This window comes from Arachis hypogaea, chromosome 4 (genome assembly GCF_003086295.3).
Source record: "Arachis hypogaea cultivar Tifrunner chromosome 4, arahy.Tifrunner.gnm2.J5K5, whole genome shotgun sequence".
Lineage (NCBI taxonomy): Eukaryota > Viridiplantae > Streptophyta > Magnoliopsida > Fabales > Fabaceae > Arachis > Arachis hypogaea.
This window is the reverse complement of record NC_092039.1, coordinates 40,142,865-40,157,034: the sequence shown is the minus strand read 5'-3', so window position 1 is coordinate 40,157,034 and position 14,170 is coordinate 40,142,865. Positions and strand designations below refer to the sequence as shown.

Sequence of the window (14,170 nt, the reverse complement as noted above, 5' to 3'; positions counted from 1 at the left end):
TGGATAGCCGTGCCGTGACAGGGTGCGTTGAACATTTCCACTGAGAGGATGGGAGGTAGCCATTGACAACGGTGAAACCCTACATACAGCTTGCCATGGAAGGAGCCTTGCGTGTTTGATGAAGAAGACAGTAGGAAAGCAGAGATTCAGAAGACGGAGTATCTCCAAAACCTCAACCTGTTCTCCATTACTGCATAACAAGTACTCTTTTTCATGTTCTTTTGCTTTTCATAATCAATCCTGATAATTTCTGATATCCTGACTAAGATTTACAAGATAACCATAGCTTGCTTCAAGCCGACAATCTCCGTGGGATCGACCCTTACTCACGTAAGGTATTACTTGGACGACCCAGTGCACTTGCTGGTTAGTTGTGCGGAGTTGCAAAAGTGTGATTGCAATTTCGTGCACCAACTCTCCTTTTGGATTCTCTTCTGTATTGCTTGGGAGAATACTGGGAGGAGTTTCAATGACTTTCTTACTCAACTGGCCCACTTGTGCCTCCAGATTTCTGATGGAGGATCCTGTTTCACTCATGAAACTGAAAGTGGCCTTTGACAGATCAGAGACTAGATTGGCTAAATTAGAAGTGTTTTGTTCAGAATTCTCTGTCTGTTGCTGAGAAGATGATGGGAAAGGCTTGCTATTGCTCAGCCTATTGCATCCACCATTGTTAAAGCCTTGTTGAGGCTTTTGTTGATCCTTCCATGAGAAATTGGGATGATTTCTCCATGATGAGTTATAGGTGTTTCCATAAGGTTCACCAATGTAATTAACCTCTGCCATGGCAGGGTTCTCAGGATCATAAGCTTCTTCAGAAACAGCCTCTTTAATACTGTTGGATGCATGTTGCCATCCATTCTGATTTTGAGAGATCATGTTGACCTGTTGAGTCAACACTTTGTTCTGAGCCAATATGACATTCAGAGCATCAATTTCAAGAACTCCTTTCTTCTGAGGTATCCCATTATTCATGAAATTCCTCTCAGAAGTGTACATGAATTGGTTGTTTGCAACCATATCAATGAGTTCTTGAGCCTCTTCAGGCGTTTTCTTTAGGTGAATAGATCCACCTGCAGAATGGTCCAGTGACATTTTTGAAAATTCAGATAGACCATAATAGAATATATCTAATATGGTCCATTCTGAAAACATGTCAGATGGACATCTTTTGGTCAGCTGCTTGTATCTTTCCCAAGCTTCATAGAGGGATTCACCATCTTTTTGTTTGAAGGTTTGAACATCCACTCTCAGCTTGCTCAGCTTTTGAGGAGGAAAGAATTTATCCAAGAAAGCTGTGACCAGCTTATCCCAGGAGTCCAAGCTATCCTTAGGTTGTGAATCCAACCATATTCTAGCTCTGTCTCTTACAGCAAAAGGGAAAAGCATGAGTCTGTAGACTTCAGGATCAACTCCATTCATCTTTACAGTCTCACAGATCTGCAAGAACTCAGTTAAAAACTGATAAGGATCTTCAGATGGAAGTCCATAAAACTTGCAGTTTTGTTGCATTAAGGCAACTAGCTGAGGTTTCAGCTCAAAGTTGTTGGCTCCAATGGCAGGAATGGAGATGCTTCTTCCATCAAATTTGGACGTTGGCTTTGTGAAGTCACCAAGCATTCTCCTTGCATTATTATTATTTTCGGCTGCCATCTCCTTCTCTTGTTCAAAAATTTCTGAAAGGTTGTTTCTGGATTGTTGTAATTTAGTTTCTCTTAGTTTCCTTTTCAGAGTCCTTTCAGGTTTAGGATCAATTTCAACAAGAGTGCCTTTTTCCCTGTTCCTGCTCATATGAAAGAGAAGAAAACAAGAAAAGAAAGAGGAATCCTCTATGGCACAGTATAGAGATTCCTTTATGTTAGTAGAAAAAGAAAGGGGATAAGGAAAGGAGAATGGTTCGGATTTTTAGATGAAGAGAGGTGAAGAGAAGTGTTAGTAAATAAATAATTAAATAGAATAAGAAAAGAGAGGGAGGATTTCGAAAATAATTTTGAAAAAGGGGTTAGTAATTTTCGAAAATTAAATATAAGATATAATTAAAATTAAAATTTAGAACAAAAAGAATTTTTGAAAAAAGAGGTGAGATATTTTCGAAAATTTGAGAGGGAAAAGTAGTTAGGTGGTTTTGAAAAAGATAAGAAACAAACAAAAAGTTAGTTAGTTGATTGAAAAAGATTTGAAATCAAAATTTAAAAAGATAAGAAGATAAGAAGTTAAATAAGATATTTTGAAATCAAATTTTTTTTAAAAAAGATAAAATTTTTGAAAAAGATATGATAAAAGATAAAAAGATTTAATTCAAAAATTTAAAATTACTTACTTCACTAACAAGAAACTACAAGATAAGATTCTAGAACTTAAAGATTGAACCTTTCTTAACAAGCAAGTAACAAACTTCAAATTTTTGAATCACTCACATTAATTGTTAGTGAGTTTTTGAAAATTTTGATATAAAGATAAGAAAAAGATTTTGAAAATATTTTGAAAAAGATTTTTGAATTTTTCGAAAAATAGAAAAAAAAATGAAAAAGATATAATTTTTGAAAAAGATTTAGAAAAGATAAGATTTTTAAAATTGAAAATTTGACTTGACTTGTAAGAAACAACTAATTTTGAAAATTTTTGACTAAGTCAACTCAAATTTTCGAAAATTATGAGAAAAATAAGGAAAAGATATTTTTTTGATTTTTTAATTTTTAATTATGAGAGAGAAAAACACAAACATGACCCAAAACATGAAAATTTTGGATCAAACACATGATGCATGCAAGAACACTATGAATGTCAAGATGAACACCAAGAACACTTTGAAGATCATGATGAACATCAAGAACATAATTTTGAAAAAAATTTTATGCAAGGAAAACATGCAAGACACCAAATTTAGAAATCTTTAATGCATGGACTCTAACAAACGAAAAATGCACATGAAAAACAACAAACAACAAAAAACAAGAAAACATCAAGATCAAACAAGAAGACTTACCAAGAACAACTTGAAGATCATGAAGAACACTATGAATGCATGGAATTTTCGAAAAATGCAAGAAAAATTTTAAAAGCATGCAATTAACACCAAACTTAAAAATTGACTCAAGACTCAAACAAGAAACACAAAATATTTTTGGTTTTTATGATTTTATGATTTTTTTTTTGGATTTTCATTAATTTTTTTTTCGAAAATAACGTTTGGAAAAACGAAAAATAAAAGAAAAATTTTGAAAAAGATTTTTGAAAATAAAATTACCTAATATGAGCAACAAGATGAACCGTCAGTTGTCCATGCTCGAACAATCCCTGGCAACGGCGCCAAAAACTTGGTGGACGAAATTGTGATTCCTTTGTTATTGTATTTTGTAAAATTCATTGCTTTTTCAACTATGTGTGGACACAACTCCGTTCAACTTAACCAGCAAGTGTACTGGGTCATCCAAGTAATACCTTACGTGAGTAAGGGTCGATCCCACAGAGATTGTTGGCATGAAGCAAGCTATGGTTACCTTGTAAATCTCAGTTAGGCAGATTAAATGGTTATAGGTTTCGAAAATCAATAATAAATAGAAAATAAAAAGGGATAGAAATACTTATGTAAATCAATAGTGGGAATTTCAGATAGGCGTGTGGAGATGCTAGAATCCTTTCGAATCTCTACTTTCTTATTGCTTTCATCCAATCCTTCTTACTCCTTTCCATGGCAAGCTGTATGTAGGGCATCACCATCATCAATGGCTACTTTTAATCCTCTCGGGAAAATGGTCCTATGCGCTGTCACTGCACGGCTAATCGTCTGGAGGCATCACCCTTGTTGATAGCTACATCCCATCCTCTCAGTGAAAATGGTCCAAATGCTATGTCACAGAACGGCTAATCATCTGTCGGTTCTCAATCAGGTTGGAATAGAATCCCTTGATTCTTTTGCGTCTGTCACTAACGCCCAGCCTTCAGAAGTTTGAAGCTCGTCACAGTCATTCAATACCGGAATCCTACTCGGAATACCACAGACAAGGTTAGACTTTCTGGATTCCCAGGATCCAACTCGGAATACCACAGACAAGGTTAGACTTTCCGGATCCCCATGAATGGCGCCATCTATCTAGCTTATACCACAAAGATTCTGTTGGGGAATCTAAGAGATATGCGCCCGGCCTAAGGTAGAACGGAAGTGGTTGTCAGTCACGTGCGTTCATAGGTGCGAATGATGATGAGTGTCACGGATCATCACATTCATCAAAGTGTTGTGCAACATATATCTTGGAATAAGAATAAAAGAGAATTGAATAGAAAGTAATAATAATTGTATTGAAACTTGAGGTACAGCAGAGCTCCACACCCTTAATCTATGGTGTGCAGAAACTCCACCGTTGAAAATACATAAGTGAAAGGTTCAGGCATGGCCGAATGGCCAGCCCCCTAAAACGTGATCAATAGGCTCCTAAGATGAAGAATAAAACAAAACTGAGACCAAAGATGTCTAATACAATAGTAAATTATCCTATTTATACTAGACTAGCTACTAGGGTTTACATAAGTAAGTAATTGATGCATAAATCCACTTTCGGGGCCCACTTGGTGTATGCTTGGGCTGAGCTTGATCTATCCACGAGCTGAGGCATTTATTGGAGTTGAACTCCAATTTATAACGTGTTTTGGGCGTTCAACTCCGGATCATGACGTGTTTCTGGCGTTTAACTCCAGACAGCAGCATGTACTTGGTGTTCAATGCCAAGTTATGTCATAAATTTCCGAATAAAGTATGGTCTATTATATATTGCTAGAAAGCTCTGGATGTCTACTTTCCAACGCCGTTGAGAGCACGCCATTTAGAGTTTTGTAGCTCCAGAAAATCCATTTTGAGTGCAGGGAGGTCAGATTCCAACAGCATCAGCAGTCCTTTTGTCAGCCTTTTTCAGAGTTTTGCTCAAGTCCCTCAATTTCAGCCAGAAATTACCTGAAATCACAGAAAAACACACAAACTCATAGTAAAATTCAAAAATATGAATTTAACATAAAAACTAATGAAAACATCCCTAAAAGTAGCTTGAACTTACTAAAAACTACATAAAAATAATGCCAAAAAGCGTATAAATTATCCGCTCATCAGATGCATTTTGCCATCCATTCAGACTTTGAGAAATCATGTTGACTTGCTGAGTCAACACTTTGTTCTGAGCCAAAATGGCATTCAGAGCATCAATTTCAAGAACTCCCTTCCTCTAAGGCGTCCCATTATTCACGGAATTCCTCTCAGAAGTGTACATGAACTGGTTATTTGCAACCATGTCAATAAGTTCTTGAGCTTCTGCAGGTGTTTTCTTTAGGTGAATGGATCCACCTACAGAATGGTCCAATGACATTTTCAAAAACTCAGATAGACCATAATAGAATATATCTAATATGGTCCATTCTGAAAATATGTCAGATAGACACCTTTTGGTCAACTGCTTGTATCTTTCCCAAGCTTCATAGAGGGATTCACCATCTTTTTGTTTGAAGGTATGAACATCCACTCTAAGCTTGCTCAGCTTTTGAGGAGGAAAGAATTTATCCAAGAAGGTCGTGACCAGCTTATCCCAGGAGTCCAGGCTATCCTTAGGTTGTGAATCCAACCATATTCTAGCTCTGTCTCTTACAGCAAAAGGGAAAAGCATGAGCCTGTAGACTTCAGGATCTACTCCATTCGTCTTAACAGTCTCACAGATCTGCAAGAACTCAGTTAAAAATTGTAAAGGATCTTCAGATGGAAGTCCATAAAACTTGCAATTCTGTTGCATTAAAGCAACTAGTTGAGGCTTAAGCTCAAAATTATTAGCTCTAATGACAGGAATGGAGATGCTTCTTCCATCAAATTTGGACGTGGGTTTGGTAAAATCACCAAGCATTCTCCTTGCATTATCATTATTGGGTTCGGCTGCCATCTCCTTCTCTTGTTCGAAAATTTCTGAAAGGTTACTTCTGGATTGTTGTAGTTTAGCTTCTCTTTGTTTCCTCTTCAAAGTCCTTTCAGGTTCAGGATCAGCTTCAACAAGAGTGCTTTTGTCCTTGTTCCTGCTCATATGAAGGAGAAGAAAACAAGAAAAGAAAGAGGAATCTTCTATGTCACAGTATAGAGATTCCTTTATGTTAGTAGAAAAAGAAAGGAGAGAAGAGTGAAGAAGAATGGGTTCGGATATTTAGATGAAGAGAGGTGAAGAGAAGTGTTAGTAAATAAATAATTAAATAGAATAAGAAAAGAGAGGGGGAATTTCGAAAATAATTTTGAAAAAGGGGTTAGTATTCTCGAAAATTAAAGATAAGATATAATTAAAATTAAAATTTAAAACAAAAAGAATTTTTGAAAAAGAGATGAGATATTTTCGAAAATTAGAGAGGGAAAAGTAGTTAGGTGGTTTTGAAAAAGATAAGAAACAAACAAAAAGTCAAATAGTTAGTTGAAAAAGATATTAAAATCAAATTTGAAAAGATAAGAAGATAAGAAGTTAGATAAGATATTTGAAATCAAATTTTTGAAAAAGATAAAATTTTGAAAAAGATAAGATATAAAAGATATGATAAGATATGTTTGAAAAAGATTTAATTTTTAAATTAAATCTCTCTTTATTCTGGCACATAAATGAAGGGATCGAAGATACTTTGGCGGATTATGTTCACCAAGAAATGACCCGAAATTGGATCTTGGTCTATTTGATATTGTTCTTTTTTTTTCGATAAAAAATATGTTTTCTTGTCTCTCGTTTCTGAAGAATAAAATCGAAGAACCTAATGGATCTAACTTGAACTAAAAGATAAGATTCTAGAACTTAAAGATTGAACCTTTCTTAACAAGAAAGTAACAAACTTCAAATTTTTGAATCAATCACATTAATTGTTAGTGAATTTTCGAAAATATGATATAAAGATAAGAAAAAGATTTTGAAGATATTTTGAAAAAGATTTTTGAAATTTTCGAAAAATAGAAAAAAAATGAAAAGGATATAATTTTTGAAAAAGATTTTGAAAAGATAAGAGTTTTAAAATTGAAAATTTGACTTGACTTGTAAGAAATAACTAATTTTGAAAATTTTTGACTAAGTCAACTCAAATTTTCGAAAATTATGAGAAAAATAAGGAAAAGATATTTTTTTATTTTTGAGTTTTTAATTATGAGAGAGAAAAACACAAACATGACCCAAAACTTAAAAATTTTGGATCAAAACACATGATGCATGCAAGAACACTATGAATGTCAAGATGAACACCAAGAACACTTTGAAGATCATGATGAACATCAAGAACATATTTTTTGAAAAATTTTTGATGCAAAGAAAACATGCAAGACACCAAACTTAGAAATCTTTAATGCATGGACTCTAACAAACGAAAAATGCATATGAAAAACAATAAACAACACAAAACAAGAAAACATCAAGAGATCAAACAAGAAGACTTACCAAGAACAACTTGAAGATCATGAAGAATACTGTGAATGCATGAAATTTTTGAAAATATGTTAGAAAAATTTTTTTAAGCATGCAATTGACACCAAACTTAAAATTAACTCAAGGCTCAAACAAGAAACATAAAATATTTTTGGTTTTTTATGATTTTCTAATTTTTTTGTATTTTTATTAATTTTTTTTCGAAAATATTTTTTTAAAAAAAACGAAAAAGAAAAGAAAATTTTGAAAAATAAATTTTTGAAAAGAAAATTACTTAATCTGAGCAACAAGATGAACCGTCAATTGTCCAAACTCGAACAATCCCCGACAACGGCGCCAAAAACTTGGTGGACGAAATTGTGATCCTTAAAGTTAGTCTCTTTGTATTTGTATGAAATCAAAAATACCCCAAAGAGATCATGGTGTGATGAATTGGGATCTTAATAATCCCTGGTAATGGCACCAACAATTTAGTGTTGTTGTTGGACCAAAAGAGTTACAGGCACTGTTAGAGAATCTCACAACTCCGTTCAACTTAACCAGCAAGTGTACTGGGTCATCCAAGTAATACCTTACGTGAGTAAGGGTCGATCCCACAGAGATTGTTGGTATGAAGCAAGCTATGGTCACCTTGTAAATCTCAGTTAGGCTGATTAAATGGTTATGGATTTCAAAAATTAATAATAAATAGAAAATAAAATAGGATAGAAATACTTATGTAAATTAACGGTGGAGATTTCAGATAGGCGTGTGGAGATGCTAGAATCCTCTCGAATCTCTACTTTCTTTATTATATTCATCCAATCCTTCTTACTCCTTTCCATGGCAAGCTGTATGTAAGCCATCACCGTCGTCAATGGCTACTTTTCATCCTCTCAGGAAAATGGTCCTATGTGCTGTCACTGCATGGCTAATCGTCTGGAGGCATCACCCTTGCCGATGGCTACATCCCATTCTCTCAGTGAAAATTGTCCAAATGCTCTGTCACAGCACGGCTAATCATCTGTCGGTTCTCAATCAGGTTGGAATAGAATCCCTTGATTCTTTTGCGTCTGTCACTAACGCCCAGCCTTCAGGAGTTTGAAGCTCGTCACAGTCATTCAATACCGGAATCCTACTCGGAATACCACAGACAAGGTTAGACTTTCCAGATTCCTGGGATCCTACTCGGAATACCACAGACAAGGTTAGACTTTCCGGATCCCCATGAATGCCGCCATCTATCTAGCTTATACCACGAAGATTCTGTTGGGGAATCTAAGAGATATGCGCCCGGCCTAAGGTAGAACGGAAGTGGTTGTCAGTCACGCGCGTTCATAGGTGAGAATGATGATGAGTGTCACGGATCATCACATTCATCAAGTTGTTGTGCAACGTATATCTTGGAATAAGAATAAAAGAGAATTGAATAGAAAATAATAGTAATTGTATTGAAACTTGAGGTATAGCAGAGCTCCACACCCTTAATCTATGGTGTGCAGAAACTCCACCGTTGAAAATACATAAGTGAAAGGTTCAGGCATGGCCGAATGGCCAGCCCCCTCAAATGTGATCAATAGCCTCTTAAGATGAAGAATAAAACAAAACTGAGACCAAAGATGTAACGTGGTCAAAAGACGTCTAATACAATAGTTAAATGTCTTATATATACTAGACTAGCTATTAGGGTTTACATGAGTAAGTAATTGATGCATAAATCCACTTCCGGGGCCCACTTGGTGTATGCTTGGGCTGAGCTTGATCTATCCACGAGCTGAGGCGTTTATTGGAGTTGAACGCCGAGTTATAGCATGTTTCTGGCGTTCAACTCCGGGTTATGACGTGTTTCTGGCGTTTAACTCCAGACAACAGCATGTACTTGGCGTTGAGCGCCACTTTACGTCGTCAATTCCCGAATAAAGTATGGACTATTATATATTGCTGGAAAGCTCTGAATGTCTACTTTCGAACGCCGTTGAGAGCGCGCCATTTGGAGTTTGGTAGCTCCAGAAAATCCATTTCGAGTGCAGGGAGGTCAGAATCCAACAGCATCAGCAGTCCTTTTGTCAGCCTTTTTCAGAGTTTTGCTCAAGTCCCTCAATTTCAGCCAGAAATTACCTGAAATTACAGAAAAATACACAAACTCATAGTAAAGTCCAGAAATGTAAATTTAGCATAAAAACTAATGAAAACATCCCTAAAAGTAGCTTGAACTTACTAAAAACTACCTAAAAACAATGCCAAAAAGCGTATAAATTATTCGCTCATCAACAAGCTCTGTCAAACTCGCTCGAATTTCACCTGAAATAATTAAAACACAAAAACAACTCAAAGTAGCATCCAAGGAGGATTTTAACCCTAAAATGTACTTAAACTTAGTCAATTCTAACTTAAAATAAGCAGAAAATAAGGAAAAAATGCTGACGCATCACAACACCAAACTTGAACTCTTGCTTGTCCTCAAGTAACTAAAAACAATATAGGACTGAGAAGAGAAAATGCCTAAGACTTGAGTGTTCATTTAAGCTCTTGTCTAACTACTGAGTGGGGTTTATGGTACTATACTTCTGAATAGGTTTGGCATCTCACTATCCCTTGAAGTTCAGAAATATTGATATCCTTCAGAGCTAGAACTCGGATGATATTATGGACTCTCTTTCTCTTGACGCTCTAATTGATCATTGAACACAGCTTTTTCTTATATTTTCTTTGGTACTTTACACCTTGAGCCTAGTCGTGACTCTTAGTATTTTGTCCTCAAGCTTAACTTGGCACATAAACCCCACAAGCACTTAACTGGAGAACTCTTTGAGTTCTAATTTTTCTTTTAATTCCTCCCAGTTAGTGGTGCTCAGAGCCTTTGGCATACTCTGTAATAGGACTTGGTCTTGACTCTTAGTGCTCTGTCTCAAGGATTACTTGACACATTTACACCACAAGCACATGGCTAAGAAAAATAACTCTTTGAGCTTTTAATCATATTTTTCCTTCCTAGCCATTGATTCTCAGAGCCTTGGACCTTTTTTTTTCTTTTTTTCTTTTTTTTGCTGTTTGTTTTGCTTATGGATTAACTTCTTGTTTATTTTAGAGAATTGATAAACCCCATTTGTAGGGTTTATCTTGTATTGATTTTTGGGGATTTTATCACCTTTTACCCACATTTATTCAACGAAATAGCATGGTTTTGTATATTCTCCTTTAATTGTGCTTGAATGTGAAAACATGCTTTTTAGGACTTAAAATAGCTAAATCTAATTCACCTTGATTCCATTAGATGCCTTGATATGTTTGTTAAGTGATTTCAGATTTAGGAGACAAGGATTGGATCAAGGGAATGAAGAAAGAAAGCATGAAAAGTTGGAGAACTCATGAAGAAATGAAAGAACCGGAAAGCTGTCAAGCCGACCTCTTCACACTTAAACGACCATAACTTGAGCTACAGAGGTCCAAATGATGCGGTTTCAGTTGGGTTGGAAAGCTAACATCCGGGGCTTCGAAACAATATAAGATTTGCCATAGTTGAATCACGCATAGGGGTGCGCACGTGCACAGTACCCGGACGCGCCAATGCTGCCACTGGCTCACTTAAAGCAAAACGTGGCCAGCGATTTTAGAAGCCTTGTGGGCCCAATCCAACTCATTTCTGATGCTATTTAAGCCAAGGATTGAAGGAGAATCAACATACTTTTACATACTTTTAATCATTAGTCATAGTTTAGTAGTTAGAAGTAGTTTTAGAGAGAGAAGCTCTCACTTCTCTCTAGGATTAGGATTATGATTAGGTTTAGTTCTTAGATCTAGATTTTAATTCATCTTCTTCTACTTCTATCTTCTCAATTCCTTGTTGTTACATTCATTCTTCTTCCATTCTTTTGTTGTAATTTCCTTTATGTTGTTCTTGCATTTTGTTGTAGATCTACTTTTATTCCTTCCTTTCTCTTTCAATTCAATTCAAGCTAAATCATAATAATTGTGTTCTTTTTACTTTGTTAGTTGCTAATTCTTTACATTTGATTATTGTTAGAATTAATTCTTGTTGTTGGTTTACTATGCTTTCCTTTTATGCCTTCCAAGTGTTTGATGAAATGTTTGGTTGGATTTTAGAGTAGAATTTTATACTCTTGGCTTGGAAAGGTAACTTAGGAACTCTTGAGTTACTAATGTCCAAGTAATTGATGATTGGGATCCATTAACTCTAGTTCTCACTAATTGAATTAGTGGAGAGTTAGGACTTATGGACTAGGATTGATATAGCTCATTTGACTTTTCTTTACTACTAGTTAGAGGATGATTTAATAAGATTAATCCTTGCCAATTCTCATATTGTGGTTAGTGATTAGGATAGAGATCCTTGACCGCCAACCCTTGCCAAGACCTTTTTAGGCCTTAGTTTACTTTCTTGCCATTTATCTTTCATGTCTCTTATCAAAACCCCAAAAATGACTCACAACCAATAACAAGACACTTTATTGTAAATCCTAGGGAGAACGACCCGAGGTTTAAATACTTCGGTTTATAGATTTTAGGGGTTTGTACTTGTGACAAACAAATTTTTGCATGAAAGGATTATTGTTGGTTTAGAGACTATACTTCAACGAGATTTCATTTGTAAAATTCTAAACCGTCAAAAATCAAATCATCAAGAATCCATAATACTTCTCTAAATTCCTATATCTCCAGAATCAACACTCTTAACTTCAATATCAATTATGTACTATTCAATTCATACATTCAGAATCATAGATAATACTACCACATCAAAGTAAATAAGTCAATTCAGAATATATAAATCAAGTCTCGTGCATTATACTACTTGTTTTCTTCTCTCTTTTTTTCAAGCTCAATGAGCAATACATCAGATCTCTTTTCAAAACAAGCATAATTTTTTTAATTAATTAAAAATACTAAATATCAATAGAACTACTGACTCTAAACAGGATCATGCAGAAAAAATACTAATAAACACTAGAAAATAGGAGATAAATAATATAAGAACTGAAATAAGTAAATAATATGAAAGGAACTCAACCACCTCAGTTATTCTGGTAGCTATCTTACTCCTCAAGTTGTGCTCCTCTGTGAAGATGATTCACCTTCCTTTGGTGCCATTGATGATAATATAAATAGAGAGCTCGCTCTGCAACACCGAACTTAAAAGTTTGCTTGTCCCCAAGAAAAGAAAAATTGAATGGGAGGAACATAAAAAGTGCACAGATAAGTAAAAACAAAAAAATATTACAAAAGAAAGAAGGGAGTGATATAAGAGCAAGAAGAAGTAATGGGCTGCTGAGCGGGTGGAGGTGGAGGAGGAGTCCACTTTTGTGAAGTGGATGACTTTCTAATGGCAGGAGTAGCACATCAGAAGGACCCACATAGTTGGGATTACAGACCATGATAAATGGCTGATCCTATGTACCTAGTACCTGTGACATCCTAGGTTAGTCGAGGTAAAAGACAATGACTGAGAAGTCCCAGGAGTACTAGTAGACATGCTCCTTCTACCCCGACCACGACGCCGATTCGTGACACCTCTGTCTCTTGTCATGTTTACAGAGAGAAAGAGAGAGAGAGAGAGAGAGAGAGAGAGAGAGAGAGAGAGAGAGAGAGAGAGAGAGAGGAGTTTTAAGTAATCGATACAATATTATTCATTTCATGACTATTATTCAGTCGATGTCAAAAAGACTTTTGTTTTTAATTTCATCATTCAATTATATTTAGATTTTTTAGAAATTTCGTCAGAGTTTCATCTATAATTAGAAGTAGCCTCCAAATATAATTTTTATTTTTTTACAAACCAAACAAACATTTTAACAAAGACATTTATCAAATTTTTACATAGAAAACAGTTGCAAGCATTAATTAAAACAAGCACGCATTTAAGAAAATATCAATTTCTAGTCATTCTAGTACACAACCCCTTATTATTCCAAAATTTTTCAGCAAACAAGGATTTCGAGAAGGCACCACTAGGCAACCTTCTCCCACTTCCGTCCTAAAACTCTATACCAACCTGAAAAGTAAGTCCCGTATAAAACTTATACACTTTGTTATGTTCAGAGATAGAAAATTAACTTGAAATATGATTGCTTAAACTACAAAAAAAGTGAAGACCAATGGATTTCAAAGAAAATAACACCATCCTAATAAAAAAGACAACTTATTAAGTTCACAAAGTGAAACTAATTCAAAAACTAATTTAGAAGGAATAAGCAAAACTCAACATTGTAATTAATTAAAACCTAATTCTAATTTCACCAAATTAACAACAAATTAAATATAAAAAAATAAACGATATAAATTTAATACAATTGAAAGAAACTCATTCACTAAACTCAAATAAAATCTTCCAACAACTCAAACATTCTTGAGTGTGCATATATATAATTATTAATTTAAAATCACATACCCTAATAATTAAGTTAAACTACATACCCTAATCAGCAAATTAAAAAAAATAAAATTTAAACAAATTAAAACAAAAATTAAAAAAACTAATATTTCAATCTGACTTACATTTTATAACAAAAAACCAAATATAAAATTAATAAAATATATATAAAATTACATAAAAATTAAAAAACTAATAAAAAAAATTTAAACCTGGTTGTTGAGTTGCGGTAGTGATGCTCACGGTACAGTGGTAGTGTCAAACTTCTCCCACATCTGTTATTAATGGAGTAGTGTTAGGATTTTCTAAATAAAAATTGACAAATTGAAGAATGGGAAAGATTCACACAAACTTGGAGAGAAACGATGGCGAACAACGATGATTGTAA

General features: G+C 34.7%; 1 non-coding gene across 1 annotated transcript; it reads left to right on the top strand.

Moving 5' to 3' along the window:
* Positions 1-5,412: 5,412 nt before the first annotated feature.
* On the top strand, positions 5,413-5,516 carry LOC112798547 (small nucleolar RNA R71). Its single transcript, XR_003200156.1, has one exon. It is a non-coding gene; the product is annotated as a small nucleolar RNA R71 (small nucleolar RNA).
* Positions 5,517-14,170: the final 8,654 nt, after the last annotated feature.